Below are 21,387 nucleotides of genomic sequence, written 5' to 3' on the forward strand. Positions count from 1 at the left end.
ACGTTGAAAATTCTTTATCCTCAACTTTTTTTTTTTTTTTTTTTTTGTGGTACGCGGGCCTCTCACTGTTGTGGCCTCTCCTGTTGCGGAGCACAGGCTCCGAATGTGCAGGCTCAGCGGCCATGGCTCATGGGCGCAGCTGCTCCACGGCATGTGGGATCTTCCCAGACTAGGGCACGAACCCACGTCCCCTGCATCGGCAGGCGGATTCTCAACCACTGCGCCACCAGGGAAGCCCATATCCTCAACTTTTTATCATAGATTGTTTTCCTCCCATTGTAAGTGCCTCAACCTGCAGCTGAGAGCTGAACTTCAGGAAAGACATGATCCCCTTAACCCTGGGTTGCGCTGGTGCAATGACTCTACCAAGCAGATTTCATCTTCTCACTTCATGGGGTCTTCCAATAACTTAATGCAATCCAAACCCCCTATTGTGACAAACCAGCCCCTTGACAATCTTGCTCCAATCCCTTTTCCATCTAGTCCCCTAATAAGCAGGATGACACAGTGCTGCGGCCTAGAAAGTGAACAGTCCAGATTGTATGTGGAGGATGGAGGGTGTTAGGGGTGTGGGTCTCCAGGTAAAAGCAACAGTGATGAAATGATACACCATCTGATATGCTTGAGCATAAAAAAGTTGGTTGATATATAAATCACCTGATGGGGAAAAAAATCAAGTCTCAGTGTATAGAAAGTACAACAATTATATAACTCCAGGGAAAGAAACATTTTGCAAGGATAAAAACTGATAAGATGATAATAGTGGATTACTTGGGTTTTGCTATGAATATTATTTACCAAAGCATACTAATGTCAATACCCTTACTGACCTTACTAAAAATGGGATATAACTATTGGGGGGATGGCAAGAGAGGAAGTAGGGGTGGAGAATATAGGAGCACTAAATCTTCAGCTATCATAACAGAAAATCAATAAGTAATATCCAAGTTTTAAAAAATAGTTCTGTAAGCACACTATTTAGAACTCTAGAAATAAATATTCCCTTCCAGTTTACCAATTATAGAGGTTTGTCTTCATGCTCCAGATGCTCGATTTGAAAATGTCTTGCTCTTCCAGGAAACTTTATAGAGCTAATAGCCAACATCCCAAGGCACAACAAATAATACACTTAGGTTAAGTTTCACTATTACAGATAATGGATGTGAATCCTTCTTTTGAGTCTTTTCTTGAAATTTTTGAATTTTTCTGACCAACATTTTATAAGATAGAATTGGATAATCATTATTTTTTATCTTATTATTATGACATAGACAAATCATCCTGAGACCACAGGTCCATTCTGCCACTTTCTGGCTGCCCATTGCACTTGCATTATTAGTGCTCACTTGCCTATTCAGTGAGCGTCATTTCAGTTAAATCCAGTGATATATCTTGAAAACTATTTCCATGGTCACATAGAAACAGCAACACCTTGGAAATTCTTCAGAGAATAAATGAATGAGGGTCATTGTCACCCACCCCTCCCCCCACCACCTTGTTGTGTGGAACTCTTTCCTCAGGGTGCCAAGTGACATTGGGCATCTGACCTATGGACCTAGTGATGATGTCAGTGACAGCTCATATAGAATGTTAGTAATGGTTAATTTTTTTTTTTTTTTTTTTTTTTTTGCGGTACGCGGGCCTCTCACTGTTGTGGCCTCTCCCGTTGCGGAGCACAGGCTCCGGACGCGCAGGCTCAGCGGCCATGGCTCACGGGCCCAGCCGCTCTGCGGCAAGTGGGATCTTCCTGGATCAAGGCACGAACCCGTGTCCCTTGCATCGGCAGGCGGAGTCTCAACCACTGCACCACCAGGGAAGCCCGGTTAATTATTTTTTAATATAAAAATTAAATACACATAGAAGTTCTAATATTTTTACCCTTTATTCTAATAAATTGTCTTTGACACTCCACCAGGGGGTCCCAGGGTATGTCAGATGGCTGACCTCAATGCACTCACTTCTCAGCCTCTCCTAAAATGTCCCTGCCAGAAGCGAGGGAGTATGGGCCATCAGGTCTCTAAAGGAAAGGGAAGCTCTGGCCAATGCGGAGCAAGCAAGACACTTCCTTGAGTTTCGTTCTATCTTAACATTTTATGCACATTTTGTCTTCCATGTAAGAACTCTATATATACCTATGCATGTTTTAATCAGGCACACGTGCATCAAACTCAGGTAAATCTGATTGAAAGTGACAGTCCAGGCAGAGGCCCGTGTTTGTTCAAGTACTTCATCTTTGTAGCACATTAGTAGGATAAAGGCGTAATGTTGACCTGAATTTATCACTGAAGAAAGCTAGCTATTGACCAGAGTGTTCATTGAAATGTTCCCCAGGAGTCTCTGGCTTCCTAGAAATATTCATAAGAACTCTAAGCTTCCAGGTAATAACTTTTAAAAGCCACCCTTTTCATTGCCCTATAACCACAGGCTGCCTTACGCTTTGATAAGGGTGGTTGGCTGCTCACGATAACTCAGCAATCAAAGAACTGAGTTTGAAATATCTAGTGAAGCGGGTGTAAAGGAGACACACAGTTCCAGGTGTCAGTCCGTGGGGAACAGCAAAGACACTGCTCAGATAATCTTTCATTTCAATTTTGCACTGAGCTAATACAATCCTGTTGCAGAAGCCATTCATTTTAGAAGCACATGAGTAGGATAAAGGCGCTAATGGGAATACAGACCTTGTCCTCCAGACATGGACATAAATAATACAAGGCGGAAGCTTAAAATGTCATAAATGAAGTGTGGATGCAGGGCTGAGCTGAGCAGAAGGAAAGATTTCTTCTGACTTGGAAACAGGAGTGGCAGCAGAGCCTAGGTGTTGAAATCTTGGGGAAGGAGGCGTTGTGGGGGTCCTGGCTAAGACAGCCAATATGGGCAGAAAAGGGAAGAAACGTGCAACCAAGGGGCTAAAGCAATGATTTCTAAAAGGGTTGAAAATATTTGGTTTTTATGGATAATTTAAATAGCCATTTATATGTGTATTTCTAATCCTTTTTAGTTCTGATAATTAATTGACTATGTGTGGCACAGTGAAGACATTTTTATATTCATCACAGTGGCAGTTTACTCTCCAGATATATTTGCAGCCATAAGTGTTGTAAGTTCTGAATGTAGAAATTCAGAAATGCTAGTTCCTAGATCATAGGAGATCTACTTTATACATATTGTTTGAATTAGTCTTCTTTTTTATAGGAGCAAAGAAAATTAAATAGTACTAAATGGTTTATAACAAAAAACAGGTGCCCCTGCCTTGCCCCTCCAGCTTCCGCATCCCTGGTTCTGATCCCCAGAGGAGGTGACTTTAAATTCTTTAACCATTTTGTTTGATATTTGTTTCTAGATTTCTAAGTAAAGCTTATGTGAGTTTTTTTTAACCTTGGACGTTACCTATTGATTTTCTGTTACGTTGGATGAAAATTTAGTGCTTCTGTATTCTCTACTCCTACTTCGTCTCTTGCCATTTTCCTAACAGTTATATTCCATTTTTATTTAGCTAGGTGAATAAAAGTTTTTGACATTAGTATGTTCATGGAAACAATATTCACTGTAAAACCTAAGTAGCATACAATTATTATATTGTCTTTCTGGCAAAATGTTTTGTTCTCCTAGACTTATAACTGTCTTGTTTTTTCCCTTTATAGTATTTTATGTATTGAAGGTTTGATTTTCCTGCATAATTATTAAAATTATACACACTACAATTTTTATAATTATTTGATATATTGTTAAATTAAGCAAGGCGGCCATTAGACTGAGGTGACTCTAATACCATGGAAGCCTACATAAGCAACCCAAAATCGAAGCCTGTAAATGCTTCCAGGTTACGAAAACGCTAAGGACAACCAATCACAAACATCCAAGGAGGCTTCAAGTTATAGCCAATCAAATAATTTCCTTTCTTTGCTGCTGCACTTTATCGAAGTCTCCCCTGGCTCCTGTGGGAGAGGGCCCCTAACCACTTCCTGTTTGGTGCTACCAGATTCCAACTGATTTTTTTTTAAGAAACTCTTAAAATTTGTAATATACCTCAGTTTATCTTTTATACCAACTACCTTTTAAAAACACTTAAGCACACCAGAGGGTCTTTCTATCTTTTTCTTTATTTGTTTATTTATTTTTCCTGGAGGACTCCCGCCTGCCCCCCTCAGCAGACTCCTCATACAGTCTGCTCTGCGTGCTTGTTAAGCCTGCGACACAGTGTCATCCTGGGACTTTTCTGTTACTTTGTTAAGTTGGATCCTCTGTTTTCTGGCTGTCATAGAGATACATATTTTTTTCAGCACCTTCTCTCCTTTTTCTGCCCTATTCTGTGGTAGCCAGCCTCAAACAGTCCGCAGTGATCCACGCTTCCTGATGTTTCTGCCCTGTGTCGTTCCCTCCTACGCGGACCCGTGTGGCAAATGGAATACAATGAAAGTACTGGTGTGTGACTTGGGAGGCCAGGTCAGGAAAGGCTCCTGCAGCTCCTACCTTGCCCTCCTGGATGACTCGATTGCCCTGTGGGAAGTCGGCTGCCACGTCAAACAGCAAACCCTGCCAGTGACGATGAAGGCGGTGCAAAGGTCCGTCTGTTCTCAGTGTCAGCTATGAGGACCAACAAAGACACCAGTAAGAGAGTTTTTCATTGCAATTTTGCACCGACTTAATAATTTTACATTTGTTGAACATTGAACACATGAATACCCCTTTATATGTATTTATTCATTTCTGGGCAAGTCTAGGAAGACAGGGCATTATTATATTGCCGTCAGGCACCATTTGGCCTCACTGAGCTACTGACGGTTATCATAACTTCGTAAACTCAGCCAAGGATGACTTCTTCCATTTGCATCTTTGTGAGGGATCTGCTTCAGCTGCTAATGCCATGAAGACCAGGCTTATAAATAAGCCTTCAAATCCCTGTATCACCAAATGTAAATCAAGATTTTTCAGAAGTGAAGTATGTATACTCAGGGTGCTCTCACGAAAAATGGTACTTCTCATGGGAGATAGGTCAAGGGCTTTTGGCATCACTAATAAGTAAAGACAATGGATTTAAATTGTTTATTTAGTCTTCATCTCATACTTTTAAATCTCACTTATGTTTCATGATGGGTACAGTACATTAGTATAGTGATATACTTACATAATCTGTGTTTGTGGGGTGCAGTCAAAACTTTGTAACTGACAAGCGTGTAAGGTCAAAACATATGGGGAACACTGATTCTGTGAAGTATCACTTTTCAAGAATCGCTTAGGAAGGTAAGACTTGGCCCTCGGGATCTCCAGGCTGGCCTAGCAAAGAGCCACAGTGTGGCCCTTGATACTCCCCCATGTGCACAGCTATGATCTTAATATCAGATGTGAACTTTCCGTATTTTATCTCCTTCCACATGAGGACATTGAGAATCTCTAGGTTTGCTGCCTAGCTGACATTCTGGGATCATGACTGTCTATCACAACCGTGCATGGTTTTTGGACCACAAGCATTTTAAGGGCATAGGAATCCTGTGTGTTGAGAAATATATTCGTTTTTATAGGTTTAATGTTCTCAATTCCTTCAACCATTGCTGATACGGTCTCCCTAAGAAACCATGCCCAGTTCTTTTCATGCCTTTGTCCCTACTCTTTCTTCTGTCTGGAATACACTTCCCTCATTCTTTTCCTGGTTTGCTCTTTTCCAAACCTCAGTTCAGGCATCACTTTCTTAAGGAAGCTTTTCCACAGCATCTAACACATGTTTCCCACTTGTCAGCCTCTGCCATTTTAATTTCAGCTCTTGGAAGTCAGGGCTTCAGCCCTCTCTGTGTCCCTTAGCATATAGAACTTAGCATGTAGTAGTAAATATACACAATGTGAATATTTGTTGAATGAATAAATGAGCAAATGAAGGAAGCCAACATTTTTGTTGGATGGAGACTGTGACCATCATGGTGGGGACAAGACCAGCCTGCTGGAGACCCACACAGGCATCTTCAGTATGGAAGCTGCACTGGGCAGTAGAGGATGCTCAGCCTTTGGAATAAAACAAAAAACAAAACAAAAGTTTAAGCTCCAGCACTGCCACTCCCCAAGCGTGGCACTTGGGAAAGCTACATAATCGCTTTATCAATGAGTGTGAGAAAAATCCCTACCTCATGAGGTTGAGGAAAGATTAAAAGTAAAGTTCCTGGCACCTCTTCTGTTAGTTTCCTTTACTTTCATATCCATTAGGGTTCAGTCAGGAGAAAGGAGAAGTTTAACTTAGAGAAGTTATACTAGTAGAGAATAATTACCTAGTAACAAGGGTGTTAAGATGTAAACTATTATATATAGAACGGATAAACAAGGTCCTGCTGTATAGCGCAGAGAACTATATTCAATATCCTGTAATAAACCATAATGGAAAAGAATATGAAAAAGAATATAGGGCTTCCCTGGTGGCACAGTGGGTAAGAATCTGCCTGCCAGTGCAGGGACATGGGTTTGAGCCCTGGTCCAGGAGGATCCCACATGCCGCAGAGCAACTAGGCCCCTGAGCCAAAACTACAGAGCCTGCGCTCTAGAGCCCACGAGCCACAACTACTGTGCCTAGAGCCCGTGCTCCACAACAAGAGAAGCCACCGCAGTGAGAAGCCTGAGCACCTCCATGAAGAGTAGCCCCCGCTCACTGCAACTAGAGAAAGCCCACGTGCAGCAACGAAGACCCAACACAGCCAAAAATAAATAAATAAATTATTTTTTTAAAAAAAGAAAAGGAAGGGCTTCCCTGGTGGCACAGTGGTTGAGAGTCTGCCTGCTGATGCAGGGGACACGGGTTCGTGCCCCAGTCCGGGAAGACCCCACATGCTGCAGAGTGGCTGGGCCTGTGAGCCACGGCCGCTGGGCCTGTGCGTCCGGAGCCTGTGCTCCGCAACGGGAGAGGCCACAACAGTGAGAGGCCCGCATACCGCAAAAAAAAAAAAGAAAAGAAATATATATATATGTATGACTGAATCACTTTGCTGTACAGCAGAAATTAACACAACATTGTAAATCAACTGTACTTTAGTAAAATAAACGATAAAACAAACAAAGAAGGGTGTTAGCTATAAAGGGGCAAAAAATATCTCTGAAGAATACCCTACGGCTGAGTGAGGGAATACTGAGGGGAGGAGCAAATTTAAAAGGGTGGTGGTGTTACGTCCTAGAGAAATGGAAATAAAAACAAAAATAAACAAATGGGACCTAATGAAACTTAAAAGCTTTTGCACAGCAAAGGAAACCATAAACAAGACGAAAAAATAACCCTCAGAATGGTAGAAAATATTTGCAAACGAAGCAACTGACAAAGGATTAATCTCCAAAATTTACAAGCAGCTCATGCAGCTCAATATCAAAAAAACAAACAACCCAATCCAAAAATGGGCAGAAGACCTATATAGACATTTCTCCAAAGAAGATATACAGATTGCCAACAAACACATGAAAGAATGCTCAACATCATTAATCATTAGAGAAATGCAAATCAAAACTACAATGAGATATCATCTCACACCTGTCAGAATGGCCATCATCAAAAAATCTACAAACAATAAATGCTGGAGAGGGTGTGGAGAAAAGGGAACCCTCTTGCACTGTTGGTGGGAATGTAAATTGATACAGCCACTATGGGGAACTGTATGGAGGTTCCTTAAAAAACTACAAATAGAATTACCATACGACCCAGCAATCCCACTACTGGGCATATACCCTGAGAAAACCATAATTCAAAAAGAGTCATGTACCACAATGTTCATTGCTGCTCTATTTACAATAGCCAGGACATGGAAGCAACCTAAGTGTCCATCAACAGATGAATGGATAAAGATGTGGCACATATATACAATGGAATATTACTCAGCCATAAAAAGAAATGAAATTGAGTTATTTGTAGTGAGGTGGATGGACCTAGAGTCTGTCATACAGAGTGAAGTAAGTCAGAAAGAGTAAAACAAATACTGTATGCTAACACATATATATGGAATCTAAAAAAAAAAAAAAAATGCTCATGAAGAACCTAGGGGCAAGATGGGAATAAAGACACAGACCTACTAGAGAATGGACTTGAGGATTCGGGGAGGGGGAAGGGTAAACTGTGACAAAGCGCGAGAGTGGCATGGACATATATACACTACCAAACGTAAAATAGATAGCTAGTGGGAAGCAGCTGCATAGCACAGGGAGATCAGCTTGGGGCTTTGTGACCACCTAGAGGGGTGGGATAGGGAGGGTGGGAGGGAGGGAGATGCAAGAGGGAAGAGATATGGGAACATATGTATATGTATAACTGATTCACCTTGTTATACAGCAGAAACTAACACACCATTGTAAAGCAATTATACTCCAATAAAGATGTTTAAAAAAAATAGAGAAAAAAATATATCCATATCACCAAAAATAGGTTATACAATTAGTAGGATTTTAATACATTTTTATTAACATAAAAAAATAAATATTTATATATTAAAAAAAGTGTGGTGTTATGGGTTGAACTGTGTCCCCCAAATCCATATGTTGAAGTCCTAAACCCCAGAACCTCGGAATGTGACCTTATTTGGAATGACCTTATGGTCACCGCAGATGTAATTAGTTGTTAGGATAAGGTTATACTGGGGTAGAGTGGGACCCTAAACCAGAATGACTTGTGTCATATATAAAAAGGGGGGGTTTGGGGCATCCCTGGTGGCACAGTGCTTGGGAGTCCGCCTGCCGATGCGGGGGATGCAGGTTCGTGCCCCGGTCCGGGAAGATCCCACATGCCGTGGAGTGGCTGGGCCCGTGAGCCGTGGCCATTGGGCCTGTGCGTCCAGAGCCTGTGCTCCGCAACGGGAGAGGCCACAACGGTGAGAGGCCCGCGTACCGCAAAAAAAAAATGGGGGGGGAGGTTTGGACACTGACACAGACACAGGCAGAGCATGTTCCGTGTGAAGATGAAGGGAGAGATGCGGGTGATGCTTCTATGAGCCAAGGATTGCCAGAAACTACCAGAAACATGGAATAGATTCGCTCCCAGCTCTCAGAACGAACCAAGCCCGTCGACAGCTTCAGCTCAGACTTCCAGCCTCTAGAAATCTGATACCATACATTTCTGTTTGTTATGGCATCCCTAGGAAATGAATACAGGAAGCCTCCTCCTCAAACTGGAATTTAGACCTCATTGGGGAAGGTGTGGTTGCAGCCCAATTAGTTTGCTGAAGTGCCCCAGTGAGCCCCAGAGGATCCCCACCACCACCCCATGTCACTGGTAGCCACGCAGAACAGAAGCACGAAGAAAAGAACACAAGCATGCTGGCTGCTGGGAAGAGAAACCCCTTCCTCCTGCAGTGGTCCCTCTATCGCCCTCCACTGACAAGGTTTAGCATCACGCCAGCTACAAAGGAGAAAAGTTTACAGTGCCGGGCTCCGTGGCTAAGTCAAGGAAGGTGAATTCAGAGTTGAGGGGCAATAAATTGATAATTGGTACACCCCTCCTTCCTTTCAATGTATTAAAAGAATATACAACAGAATTTTGAGAGGGATTTGTTTCCTCCAGTCAAGTGGCCAGAGGCTGGTGGCCACACAGCAGAGTTGTTCTCACGTCGGTTCTTAACATTTTTTGGTGTCATAAATTCTTTTGGCTGTCTGGTGAAGTCTGTGTATATCTTCTCAAAATAATGCTTTAAAATGTATATCTAAAATACATAGAATTACAGTTCTTTACATTTTATTTAACTTTGAGGTCAGCACAAAACATCAGAAGATTTACCTTTGAAGGTATATTTTATCATATGCTGCATATATATTCCTAAAAACTTTGCAGTAAATCATATTTTCATAATTTGAATTATATTCAAATCTATTTGAGTTTATTCTTCCAAGGACCCTTATAATGAATATTTTATAAACAAATTATTGTTTTATTCTTTTAGTGATTTCTTTATAATGTATCATTTTAAAATTAAACATTTAGTTATTATTTTTAAAAACACAAAAACAGAAAAGAGGCGGAGGAAGGGAGAATTCACTCTCTGCCTGACAGGTGAGCTGACATCAGTCTTCTCCTGACCTCAACTGGGACTTACTGTCCTCTGCTTCTGAGAGCTACGCCACCAGGTAGTACCTGACTTTCCTGGGTGTCCAGCTTACAGATGGCAGACTCAGCCTCCATAACTATATGAGCCAATTCTTCATAATAAATACACACACACACACACACACACACACACACACACACATATCCCTTCTCTACTGGTTTTGTTTCTCTGGAGAACCCTGACAAATACCTATAGTAACACGAGGGCTCCTTTAGTCATGCATTAGAAAACAAGATCGACCAGTGGGTCTAATAGTTACATAATTTCTAAGTACCAATGACTGGAAAAGACATTGTGGAAGATCTGTAGGCACTGTGAAGTGACATGCACACACCTGTAGTTTGTGTTGGTGACAACATCACAGATGATGTCATTACATTCGTGATTGAAGCAAAGGCTAAATTTCAGTTAGAGGTTAGTGGAAGCAAAAGGATATAATTCTTCTATTCAAGTTTATGGACCCTCTGAGTTCAGAACCCCTGTCCAGAGGTAATTCCAGCATTAGCCTGAGGTTGGCCTAGACCTGTCTACACACCAGGCACGTATCTGTGAGGCTCACGCCAGGGAGACAGTCACCCCGACACGAGCATGGGCCCCTAAGCTGCACGTGCTGCTGCTGTGGGATCGCAGGGGCCTCGGCTGTTCTCCCACCTCGCCCCACCATGGCTTCCGCCTCCTGCGGGGCAGTGTGCAAAACACAAATGCATGCGGCCTTAAAAGTCAAGAAAGGGGAAGGTCCTGTCTGCACAATGCCCGCTCACAGGAGAATACAATGGCAGACTTCAGAATCTGTGCTGGATGTTCCTGTGGTCCTGCCCACGCCTTGGTCAAGTGAGTGAGTCAAAGAGGAAACGCTTGTGCATTTGCATGGGCAGTGCTGGATGGGACGACTGACCCACTGACGACTGGGCTACTGACCATAAAGACCAGGCTGTCTGCCCTCATTGGGTTATACCGCTTGTAGACTCGTGTCCTGAAATCCAGACCAGAAGACAGGCCAGAGTGGCCTCCTAAGGTCCAGAGGCTGTGCATTTGCTTTTTGCCCAATTTCACTCTCCCTTGGGGTAGCCTTTTGAAAAAGAAAAAAAAAAAAAGGTGCTGGCATACTTTCCTGATGTGTTCTGTTCATCCAACAAATATCTACTGAGCCCTGGTGTGTGCCAGGCACTGTGCTGGGTGCTGGAGAAATCATGCTGAATCCCCAGCCTCTGTCCTCAGTCTAGCGAGAGAAACAGACAAGTAGACATATCACTGCAGTGTCTCGTGGTAACTATACAGGCTCAGGAGTCCACCCTGATGCTGGGGGAGCCGGGAGGGGCTGACAGGTGCACCTCATTAAGGAAACAAACAAACAAACACAAACAAACAAAAAACTGACAGGATTTGAAAGTTGCTAAGAGAGTAGAACTTAAAAGTTCTCATCAAAAGAAAAAAAAACTCTGCAACTATGCGAGGTGATGGATGTTAACTAAACTTCCTGTGGTGATCATTTCTCAATGTATACATACACCAAATCACCCTGTTGTACACCTAAAGCTAATATAATGTTATATGTCAATTATAGTTCAATACAACCGGAGCAAAAAGGAATGCATGTAAGGCAGATATATTCAAAGTGAACGCTCTCATCTACACACACAAAGAAAGAAAAAGAAGAAGAAAAAGATGCTTTTAGGGCATCCCTGGTGGCGCAGTGGTTGAGAGTCCGCCTGCCGATGCAGGGGACAAGGGTTCGTGCCCCGGTCCGGGAAGATCCCACGTGCCGCGGAGCGGCTGGGCCCGTGAGCCATGGCCGCTGAGCCTGCACGTCCGGAGCCTGTGCTCCGCAACGGGAGAGGCCACAGCAGTGAGAGGCCCACGTACCGCAAAAAAACCCCAAAACCACAAAAACAAAACAAACAAAAAAATTCTTTTAATTATTAAAATGAAATCGTCTAAACTCTAGGTTACCTTCCTTCTCAGGGTTTTACCCTATGCGTAAATATAAGCAACGGATATCAAGGTATCAGGAGGAGAGAATGGGGACCGAGCTTCTTGCCATCACCCTTGAGAAAGCACTCCGTCTCTATGCCCTCCCACCGCCAGCCCACCTTTCCCCAGCCCCACTCCCTGCCGATGCCAACCAAAAGGCCAAGAAGTAAAGCACAAGGATAAAACGGTTTATAAAATTCCATAAATTTGAAAACTAATTCTGGGTGCCCTCCCTCGGAGAGAAATGAGCAAGTGACTATGGGGGGACGAAGGAGGGGAAACGGTGCCAGAAACCCCGACCTCTGAGCTACCGCCTGCCACAGCCGCAGCCTCAGTGGTTCAGCAAGTGCCCAGAAGCAGGACCGGCTCTGGTGGTTCAGCCGGGAAATCTGCCAGGACGAGATGCACGGATGAGGCTTCGGGTGAAACACAGCAGTGCTTCCGCGAACGGTGATGGCCGGAGCGCCTGTGAGATCTCTGCTGAGCGCTGACCCATTGTTTTTCCGGGGAGGAAACGGGCGAGAGAAGCTTGGGCTGATACCCCGGGCCGAAGCACAGCTGATCACCTTCACGGCACTCAGGAAATGAACATATGCCTGGGAGGGGCTAAGGTAAAAGAACGGGGTCCTGGCAAGTCCTCCTCCCCTCTTCCTGCCCCAAATAAACGAGTAAACGAACCGTCCAACTTGCACGTTTAGAGAGCGCTCTGAAGCGGGCCCAGCATCCCCGCGTCGGGCGGGTATTTGGCCTCACCAGGCTGTGTGAACCGTGACCCTGAAGAAAAAACTCGATTTCCTGGTTTGTGAAAATCAGTCTTTCATGCCACCTTTTGAATAGATTTTACAAAAGGAACGCGACACATTTTCTCCAATTTTGGAGGGAAAAAATATCGGCAAGGAAAATTTGAGGAAAATTTAAGATCGTCTACAATCCAACCAGCGCGAATCCCTCATCGAACGTTCTTTGGTGGGCGACTCCCTTCTACCTCAAAGCCAACAGGGGAGGAATTCCGGGGGTGAGAATGGGAGTTCCCCGATGGCTTGCGCCGCCAGTCTCCATCCATCCCGACAGCACAGAGAAGTACCGCCGTGTGCCTCCCAGCAAAGCCCTATTCCATACATTCTGAGCCTGGGACAGAATAGCAAGTGGTCCAGGTGCCAAAGTAAATGAGGGTCCTCCCTGGAGGGGTGCCAAGGCCCTGCGTTTAGACCACAGCTGAAAGGGGCCTTGGAAAACTTTTGGAAACCTCTCCTAGGAAGATGGAAGAAATTCACACACCGTCCCTGTGTCCAGGGAGATGGCACTGAATCTGTTCTGCAAACCACTGCAGGCCTCTGCGGGAGCTGCAGCTCTCAGCAGTGAGGCCTTAATCTGAGGAGGTCCTTGACAAACACTTGGGCTGCTTCAGAAGCAGTGAGCGGTTCTGCAGCAAAGAGCCCAAACCGGAGAAAGGGGTTTGGGCGACTTGAGTGGCACCTCAGGGTAATTCTGGTTTAAGTCACTAAACCTCTTGTCAAAGGCCCAGGTCCCAGGTCTAGGGCAATGTCTAATCTCTCCCCCTTTATCCTCCTTCCCTCCAACCCCACCATGACCCACTGCTCCAGAAACACTCCTTTGAAAGAGATTTGGACTTGGCACCTGTGATGGAAGCCAAGAGGAGGGTTCGTGGGGCTAAGTGAGGACTGGCACTCGCCAAAGGGGAAAGGATTGAAATTAACCTCAGAAGAGCTATGCGAGAGGACAAGTGGGGGGCACGGTCCCATCTTCTGATGTACCATCGTGGCCTCGGTGTGACATCCCAAGCCCCATCTTACCACCTATCAATGTGCCAGAGAAGAGATGGAGGACAGCGTGCTTTCAGCTGCTTTCCTGGGTCTGCCCCAACCCCCCGGCCTTCTGAGGGAGGGCCACGTCCATGAAACTGGGGGCTTCCCACGTGTACTCTCCCAGCCCGGTTGCACACAGATCACACCAGGAGGGAGGGATGCCAGAAGAAAGCCCAGCGCCTGTTAAAATCCCTGACTTCTGTCATGTGACTCCACTCCGTTCTGACCAGAGTTCCTAGCGGAAGCTTGAGCCCCTTCAGAATTTAGAGACTGAATTCTTAGGAGCCTGACTAAGCAGTACTTTTAGAAGCTGCCAGGAAAAAAAAAAAGGATCAGGTAGTTAGTTCTCTGTCTAGGTGGATACACTAGTCGTCCCTGTACGGTCACTTGAGTGACACCTCACGGTGATTCTGGTTTAAGTCACTAATTACCCTGGGACCTTTGTGACCTGAACAACTGTCTCCCTATATCCCTTGCTATGCAAAGTGGTCACTTGGAGGAATATGGGTAAAGTTGAATAGGGACCAAGTTGCTACCTGGGAAAGAAAGAGGTATAGTCCCCTAACTTCTTCCCTTTCGAGAATGCAACATGATAGAATGTCTCCAACAGACTGAGATGAGTCAGAAGGGAAAGGACACCAAGAGCCCCCAACAAGGAACCCAGTTCTAGGGGAGTCTGAGACTGGACAATAACCTGGGCCCAGTTCCCCCACTGCAAGGTCCATTTGGGGGCTGGCTTGGCAGATTGTTTGGCCGAGGCCCAAAGTACCCCCAGTAAAGCCACCCAGGCAAAGAGAGCATCTTGTGGTGCTGAGTGTAAACCCCCTTTGGAGGCTATAAGCTTCAGATAGACAGAGCTCTGAGACTGTCTTTTGTCCTCCCTCAGAACAAAATGTCACTATGGCATTTGCCTTCATTGGGAGTGGTGAAAGCAAGGACGGTGAACCACAGGGACACAGTACCCTGTAGCAAAAGAACTTGGCAGGAGCTGCAGCCTGTCTATAGATGACTGACTTCTCTGGCTCTGATTTTAACCTATTGTTTGGAAGCAAGACAGGCCCCTCTGAGGTGAGTAAATCCTGGGATTCTTGGGCAATTTTTCTCAGGCGTGTCTTAGGGAGAGGTACAGGATGCCCTGTAATTTGGGCAAGTGGGGACTGAGGCCATTAAATTTGATAGAAAAGGACTAAACCACACTGGTAAAAGAGAGCAAACTGGTTATTTTCAGAAATGGAACAAGCTCGAAGCTGTTAGAAGTATTCTCTTAACTTCTATTACTGGCTCTTTAGATAAATGACATACTTAAGGAAACTGAGAAGCATGTATGAGAGACAGCAAAGTGCCCTTGGACAGAATTTCAGACAATTTGTGACACTTTCAAACATGGTTTTGAATTGATTTACAAGGAATCGATCTATTAGGAAGAAATGACTACCATATGACCCAATAATTCCACTTCTGGTCTGGGATGGGGTTCAAGGAGTCTACTTTTAAAAGCCTTCACAGTACAGTGGTGTTCTTAATGTGTCAACCTGGCCAGGCTACTGTTAAGGACTGAAAATCTGTGCTCCCCCAGAATTCCTAAGTTAAAACCCTACCCTCCAATGTGATGGTGTTAGGAGATGGCACCTGTGGGAGCTGCTTAGGATTAGATGAGTCAGGGAGGTGGAGCCCTCATGAATGGAATCTGTGCCCTTACAGGACAAGAAAGAGCTTGTTTCTTCTCTCTTTCTGCCACGTGAAGATATAAGAAGTCGACAGTCTAACCTGGAAGCAGGCTCTCAATGGAACCTGACAACACTGACACTCTGAACCCGAATTTCCAGCCCCCAGAACCGCGAGAAATAAAATTTCTGTTGTCGATAAGCAGGTCTGTGGTATTGTGTTATGGCAGCCTGAACTGAGACAGCTACAGCCCTCAGTTAGTCAATCAACATTACCTTAGGTGTTGCTGTGCAGGTGTTTTGCAGATATGATTCAAGTCCTTCATCAGTTAACTTTCAGTAAGGGAGACTAAATCTGGGTGAGCCTGGTTCAATCCGTTGAAAGGTTTTAAGAGCAGAGCTGAGGATTCCCTGATGAAGAAGAAATCCTGCCTGTGGACAACAGCTGCAGCTCACGCCCAAGGGTTCCAGCCTGCAGCTCCTGGTAACATGCCCTGCGGATGTCAGACTTTCCCAGCTGGCCCCCATGACTGCAGAAGCCAATCCGTGAAATACATTTCTGTTTTCTTTTTCCTTTTTTTGTGGCTGAGGTGTGCAGCATGCGGGATCTTAGTTCCCCGACCAGGGATCAAACCAACGCCCCTTGCAGTGGAAGTGCGGAGTCTTAACCACTGTACCACCAAGGAAGTCCCCACATTTCTTAATATATATCTCCAATCGGTTCTGCTTCTTCGGTGGAACCCAGACTAATGCACCAGATGATTTTAATATGTTGCTCAGGCTGAGAACCGGGCAGTTATCCCGTAGTGGTTAAGCCAAAGAGCATCGGAATAAAACAATCCAAGGTCAGATCTCATCTCTTCTGCCTACACCTCTGTGAATTCAGGTCCCTCAGCTGTAAAATGGGGATCACAGTGTCTACTGCAGGGGCACATTGTGAAGGCCAAATGCTCTCGTGTATGTCGAGTTCCGTGAACATCTGGACTGCATCCTGGCCCCGGCTCTTATAATGTCAGGCTATTCTGAGCCATGAGCAATGAAATACCATTCAAACAAAAATGAGCCTGGTTTACATCTCATTGCTTGACGTGTAAAGTTTAGGACTTTGTTTCAGAGTCACCGAAATACCTCCTTCCTCCATCCTGCTCCTGTGGCAGGCAGGAGGGCTCCTGCAAACACCCAGACACCCAGCCCCACCGGGAGCAGCGAACACAAGCCGTCATCCCTCTTTGCTAATTAAAGGAGTAAACAGACGGGAGCCAAGAGCCTCTCAGTGCTTATTAAAATGGATTGTGAATTCCACCAGTCTCCATCATAATTCTCCAATGGCACTTTTTTTTAAACATCACTTTTTTTTTTTTTTTTTTTTGCGGTACACGGGCCTCTCACTGTTGTGGCCTCTCCCGTTGCGGAGCACAGGCTCCGGACGCGCAGGCTCAGCGGCCATGGCTCACGGGCCCAGCCGCTCCGCGGCACGTGGGATCTTCCCGGACCGGGGCACGAACCCGTATCCCCTGCACCAGCAGGCGGACTCTCAACCACTGCGCCACCAGGGAAGCCCTCACTTTTATTTTTATTTATTTTTTAATACTTACTTTTTAATTTGGTTGCACCGGGTCTTAGCTGTGGCAGACTGGCTCCTTAGCTGTGGCGTGGGAACTCAGTTGCGGCATGCGTGTGGGATCTAGTTCCCTGACCAGGCACCGAACCGGGCCCTCTGCTTTCGGAGGGCAGAGTCTTAACCACTGTGCCACCAGGGAAGGGAAGCCCCTCCGCTGGCGTTTTAATAGGTGGTTTACAGCACTCAAGGTCTGGCTGATATCTTGGAGGGTCGCGGAGGCCCGGCTCTCCCTCACGCCGCCGCATTTCCTCTCCCTGCCCCTCTGGCGGTGCTGAGCGAGCGCGTAACTGCTCCTCCCACCTCCCGCCCTCCGCCGGGTCGGCTTCGGCCTTCAATCTGGCACATCAGTGCCCTCTGGTGGCCAAACGCTGCAGCAACTACTCACTCCGCAAGGGCTTGTTTGCTGGAAGCTCACGTGCTCCTGCGAAGCCTTTGATAGGTAGAGGATGTGCCTTTTTAGCGATGTACTCTGTCCCTGGCCATCTGAGTATGACCTCAGCTCTTGCCTCTCTGGGTCTGTTTCCTCACCTATAAACTGAAATAAAGGTAGATCATCTCCAGCTTTAACATTTAGGATTCGAAGCCTTGCGATTCAGGGACAGTCATTCATTTAACAAATATCAATATTATGTGTCAAATGTAGAGGTTCAGAATCGTCAGAGAGCCACCTGTGCATTCCTGGACTTGTAGAAGGAGGACACAGCTAATGAGTAATAAACGTAACGAAGAAATAAACTACATAGTGTGTTAGAAGGTGAAAATAAAGCAGGTGTGAGGGTCAGAGCTGGTGGGAAAGGTAAAAGCTAAGGGACGGTGCAGTTTTAGGTGACGGACTCACAACAGTGCTCTGAAAGGTCACCTTCTGAACACAGATCCGTGGGAGAAGGATGGGAGCTATTAGTCCTGTAGATTTTCCGGGGAAGGGCGTTCCAGGTTGAGGAAAACCCGTACAGAGGCTTGAGGTGAGAGCCTGAGTGACCTGTGTGAGAACCAATAAGAAAGCCTGTCTGGCTGAATTAGCCACACGGAGGGTGTAATGGGGGGCGGGGGACACCACATAGGAAATGGGAGACGATTGCATAGAACCTGGCAGGCCACTGCAGAGAATTTAACCTTGACTCTGAAAGAAATGGAAAGGCATGGAAGGGTTGGAGCAGAGGAGTGACATAACCTGCCCTATGTTTTTACAGGGTCTGCTCAGGCTGCCGTAATAAAATACAATAGACTGGGTGGCTTAAACAACAGAAATTAATTTTCTCACAGTTCTGGAGGCTGGAAAGTCCAAGACCAAGTGCTGGCAGGATTGAGCTTCTGGTGAGAACCCTCTTCTTAGTGTGTGGTGGCAGCCTTCTCACTGTGTTCCCACAGGTGGACACAGAGGATGCCCTGGAGTCCCTTCCTCTTCTTATAAAGGACACGGATCCTGTGGTGGGTGGGGCTCTGCCCTCATGACCTCATCTAAACCTAGTCACCTTCCAAAGGCCCCATCTCTTCATGCCATCCCCCTGGGGGGCCAGCTTCAACGTTTGAATCGGCGAGGGACACAAACATTCATAGCAGAGTCACTCAGCCTGCTGCGTGGGCTGAACGGCAAGGATGGAGGCTAGGAAGCAGGTGGCTCCGGGACAATCCAGGTGAGAGGAGGTGGTGGCCATGATAAGAATGCAGGTGTTGAGAAGGGGTCAGCTTCTGGAAAGGTGTCGAAAGTAAAGACAAGAGGATTTCCTGACAGATTGAATGTAGACTGTGAGAGAAAAAAGAAGAGTTTTGAGCTAAGTGACCAGCAGGTGCCGTTAACTGAGATGGGAAATGGAGGTGAAGATCAGACATTCCGTCTGTGAGGGGTTGAACTTAACATTATCTATTTGAAAATAGAATTGAAAGTGCAAAGTTCAGGGACTGCAGGGGAGTATCTTTGCTGGAGTCGTTATCATACTACAGGAAGCATGGTTTTAGGGTCAGACAGGCTGCTGTTCAAATGTCAGTCCTGTTACTTACTGGCTGTGTCAGCCTGGAAAACTGTCTTACCTTCTTTGAACTTTGTTATTCAGGTCATATTTATTTATTCTGCACCCCCACGTGTCAGGCACTGTTCTGGATGTGGGAACATAGGAGTAAACAAAAAGTCCCTGCTCTCGTGAAGTTTGTGCTCTGGTAAGACAAGGATGATAATCAATGACCACTTGGAGTTGATTGAATGAATACAATAGGTACACTGCCTTAAGCACTCATTACAGAGCTCTGTCCGGTAATTAGCTGATTTAACCACCCTCTCCTTGCTTTCTACCCATTGGAGGACAAGTAGTGTCACAGGCTCGGATGGACCCGAGGGACCAGAGGACGTCTTGAGTGGCAGCCTTCCAGATCTACAGAAACCATAGAACTGACTCCCTAAGAATAGACTGTGGAATATTCTTATAGAAATTAGAGAACGATGCTGCCCCCACAGCTGAATCCAGCCTCTGCCTGTTCTCCTTTGGCTTTATTCTGGAGCCCAGATGCTGGATACACCACAAGGACACAAGAGGAGGTGGTGCCAGAAGAGGCATATTTAGCCTCACAAGCAAATAGCTGGGAAGGTATTTTAACACGTGGTTTGCTCTTGTCTCTTGTTGTACAAGGTATCCTATCAGTTAAAAGCATTACATTTCCGGGGGCTTCCCTGGTGGCGCAGTGGTTGGGAGTCCGCCTGCCGATGCAGGGGACGCGGGTTCGTGCCCCGGTCCGGGAGGATCCCACGTGCCGCGGAGCGGCTGGGCCCGTGAGCCATGGCCGCTGGGCATGCACGTCCGGAGCCTGTGCTCCGCAACAGGAGAGGCCACAGCAGTGAGAGGCCTGCGTACTGCAAAAAAAAAAAAAAAAAAAAAAAAAAAAGCATTACATACATTTCGGGAATTCCCCGGTGATCCAGTGTTTAGGATTCTGTGCTTTCACTGCCAAGGGCCCAGGTTCAATCCCTAGTCCAGGAACTAAGATCCCACAAGCCCCACCGCCAAAAAAAGAAAAAAAAAAAGGCATTACATGTCTTAAACGATCGATGTTTGGGATTACGTCTTCTACTCTAAGCATGCTCTTCAAGGTGAAACAGAGAGATCACCGTGGGAGAGAAGAGGCCCTGGGATGGATGTCTGAGGTTCCTGAACATTCATTCAAAGGGTGGGGAGAGGGACACGGAGAGGCAGCTGCTGCAGAGGCAGACGGGGTGGGTAGGAGTGGGGAAGCGGAAGCTTGGGAAGGGCAGCCAGAGGACGCTGCAGAGAAGACCAGGAGGATTTGGAAATCAGGGCGTGGCTTCCAACGGTGGCCTCGGGTGTATCCAGAGAGCAGTGGGCTGGGGAGTCTATGAAGGATAGCGAAGAAGAGACAATGAGAGCAGGAAAAAATTTCAAGATATTTGTCTGTGAAAATCAAGAGGGGGTGGGGGGCAGGGGGATTATCTAGGTAAGGGAAATGTGGAGTTGAGAGAGAATGTTTTAAATGAGGAATGATGAACACTGATCTGGTTGATGGAATTTTCTTCACAGGTAAAAGCAACAAATAGTTCTGGCAAGAAAAAGGATTTGCTCTAAGAATCCCATGTAGCCCACCGCAAAGGTCTTCAATTTGGGATTCTTTCCCAAGGCTCCATTGCCTGGGATAGCTTTAATAAGGCAATCTGTTTCCAAGTTAATAGAGTCCTAAAGTTGATCTGCCTGAGGATACCTCCTGCTGGCATTCCTTTCCCATCTCTTTCATAAATGCCCTTCTCCCACTTCACACACACACACACAAAGCAAAATGTTGTAGAGATGTCTGGGGCTCCCAGCAATTAGTCAAACTTGAAATAACTGGGGTTGCAACATCTTCTATACACCGGGGGGCCATAAGGCACCTGCCCACCTCTGCCATCCAACTGAGAGACCTTTCCAATCACACTTTAAGTTTTATATTTTATCATTATTTATCAAAAACTGTGAAATATGTCTATATTGATAATTGATTAATAATAATCATGGTAAGTATAACTAAACCCAGGGTTTTAGTTTTTTTTTTTTACAAATAGAGCCTAATGATCAAAAGAAATGAAAAAAAATTGAACTTAAATTCACAAACATTTTTATTACAGGGAAATATGGTCAGATGATCAAAAAGACACACAGATACAAAATATATTGCATCAGGATAAAAATGTGTGGAGGAAGTAGAATGGTTATAGGCTTTGAAGGAGAGTAAAATGTTTTGTTTGCTCTTTCAGTGGACAATGGTAGTATCAA

The 21,387-nt window shown here is 45.5% G+C and overlaps 2 long non-coding RNA genes across 2 annotated transcripts in view; one reads left to right on the forward strand and one right to left on the reverse strand.

Annotated features, from left to right (window-relative positions):
* LOC137204456 (uncharacterized) overlaps positions 1-4,606 on the forward strand; it is a 31,822-nt gene extending 27,216 nt beyond the window's left edge. The window contains exon 3 of the long non-coding RNA XR_010933629.1: positions 4,317-4,606. This is a non-coding gene — a long non-coding RNA (uncharacterized lncRNA). The remainder of the gene's footprint in view (positions 1-4,316) is intronic.
* The window catches only part of LOC137204454 (uncharacterized), a 108,409-nt gene extending 91,009 nt beyond the window's left edge, over positions 1-17,400 (reverse strand). Inside the window, exons 1-2 of the long non-coding RNA XR_010933626.1 lie at positions 17,109-17,400; positions 4,471-4,584 (exon numbers count right to left, since the gene is read on the reverse strand). This is a non-coding gene — a long non-coding RNA (uncharacterized lncRNA). The remainder of the gene's footprint in view (positions 1-4,470; positions 4,585-17,108) is intronic.
* Positions 17,401-21,387: the final 3,987 nt, after the last annotated feature.

The sequence above is a fragment of the Pseudorca crassidens genome, chromosome 13 (genome assembly GCF_039906515.1).
Source record: "Pseudorca crassidens isolate mPseCra1 chromosome 13, mPseCra1.hap1, whole genome shotgun sequence".
Taxonomy (NCBI): Eukaryota; Metazoa; Chordata; class Mammalia; order Artiodactyla; family Delphinidae; genus Pseudorca; species Pseudorca crassidens.